The sequence below is a fragment of the Halyomorpha halys genome, unplaced genomic scaffold (genome assembly GCF_000696795.3).
Source record: "Halyomorpha halys isolate HHAL.00 unplaced genomic scaffold, Hhal_1.1 Scaffold1743.1, whole genome shotgun sequence".
Classification (NCBI taxonomy): domain Eukaryota; kingdom Metazoa; phylum Arthropoda; class Insecta; order Hemiptera; family Pentatomidae; genus Halyomorpha; species Halyomorpha halys.
In genome coordinates, this window is record NW_027107657.1 from 58,778 (window position 1) to 61,188 (window position 2,411).

The following is a 2,411-nucleotide window of genomic DNA, read 5'->3' on the forward strand; positions in this document are numbered from 1 at the left end:
ATAAAATGAAAAGTAAGATATAATAAGAAAAATTAAAGGTTGTAAATATCAAATGAAAAGGGTAATAGTAACAGATAGATAAGAGAAGTAAATAAAGTATAACGGCAGTCAAGAAACAAAGTGACGGTTAGTATTGGGAGGAGTGGGGATGGCAGTTATGCCACAATAACGAAAATAATTTGTAAAGTAAACATAGATTTTTATTTTTTCATCTCTTTATTTGTACTTTCTTTAATATTTCTTCTCTTATCTATCTGTTACTATTACCCTTTTCATTTACTATTTACAACCTTTAATTTTTCTTATTATATCTTACTCTTCATTTTATACCCCTGTTATTTTATACTTATGTTTTTTCTTTTTTTTTCCTTTTTGTAACTATAGTGTTTGTATCTTTTTTAGCCCTGACGAAGCCCTGAAAGTGGGGCGAAACGTTGGCTCAATAAAATAGTATAGTTATCTACTATTTGAGTTTCTTTGACCGCACCCGGACCATATTCCATTCATATTTAATTTAATTTCATAGAAGTCATTTAAAAACACTTCATGCAGGCTATTCTGCCCAGGTCAATACAATAAATTACCCTAATTAGTCAATTTTCACATCAAATTAAAATTAGTTATCAGAGTCACCTTATTTGTTAAAATTTATCACAACAATACTTGTTGTATTAAGCTTGTCCCTGAGGATGGCCAAATTGGCCGAAACGTTGTACTTGTAAAGTGAATAAATATGTTTTGTGACTAAAATGGATAAAATTTTATTTATTTAATCAATACTTATGTTTTTTCGTTATTCAGTAGGAGGATCGGTGGTTTATCAATACATTACATTTTAATGAAGAACGATATGAAATAATGTTAAAGTAAAGATAATATAAGGTAATTTAAAAATTAAAATAAGATGTATAGTGTAAAGGATGGATAAACAAGAATTACAAAAAGCTATTAGATAATTAATGAAGATGAAGATATATCATCATTTCTTTATATATTTTTATTATTTTTCTGTCGTTATTTAGGAGTAGGGAATAAAATTCTCATTTTTCACATAAACCTAAGCTTTATTGCAGTGAATGTCTTCTTCCAAATTTAATGGTCTACTTTAATTGGATTGCCTCTACTACGTGGGCAAGCGTTTTGTTATTATCATGTATACCCGCACGGCTGTAATAAAAAGACCCCAATAAAGAGTTGTGCCACTTTAAGGGGCACTATAAAACTTATTTGTTCGAAAAGAAAATCGGATATATCTTTTTGCTAGAATACTAGGGAGGAGGGGAGAGGTTTACTGCCAAACTTTTACAGTCTTATGAATTATAATATTTTGTCTATTTTATACTGCTAAGAGATGGTAAAGGAAAAGCTTGGAGGCTTAATTTTTTAGCAAATCTATGTAGTAAAGTTTTCTGACAATTTATTAATTAATTGACATTAAAACTAGCATCTATTTATTTCAACGAGCACCTAAACTTACTTTTTTTAAGTTACTTTCCTCCGGCTCAAAATTGGGTCAAATTTTCGCTAAGGACTTATGCCTAAGGAATGGTGCTTGTCTGACATCATCTGTACCGAGCCAAAACTGTGTCCGCTTAACATAAGTAATTGTTTAAATAAATAAAATTTTATCCATTTTAGTCTCAAGACATTTTTTACAACCTTTATAAGTCCAACGTTTCGGCCAATTCAGCCATTTTCAAGGACGATCTTAATACAATTCCTGGACCAAATCATTTAAAAAACAACTTTATGCAGGCTATTCTGCCCAGGTTATTTATATCAGTCCACAAATTACCCTAATTACTTAAATTGTTCACATTAAATTAAATTAAAATTATTTATCAAAGTCAACCTTTTTTGTTAAAATTTATCACAATATTTGTCCAATTAAGCTCCGGTGTGACAGTTGATAAAACATATATCGACAGTGAGCTACTATCACGTTAAAGCCAGTTTACACGATCAGTTCATCAAACGTTTGTAGTTCTTGCTCCCAACTTATGTTATGGTTGAATAGTACCGTTGTTGCAGTAATAACATTTCTACCGCAATAGGCAATGTTAAAACAGTACATGTTACAGTCACTTCGTAGTGTTATGATTCCTGTTAATTTACCTATGATTTTTTTGGTTATGTTAACTTAATATGACAATAATTCAACAGGTGGGAGGTAACACCCCTTGGGTTTCTGTTATCTTCATGTAAAGGTATTCGCCAGTGGTCATAATTATATAATTGTTTATATAGGGGTATATTTTAGTTATATTGCGGGCATATTGTTTCGGGGTTTTATTTATTTCCAAGGAAAAAAAAAACAACGTGGCTTCTAAGGAGCAATTTATTCTTTATTTTTTTTTTTCCTTTTATCATAATAATTATTTTTTTTCTTTAAATCACCCCCTTCTTCGCTG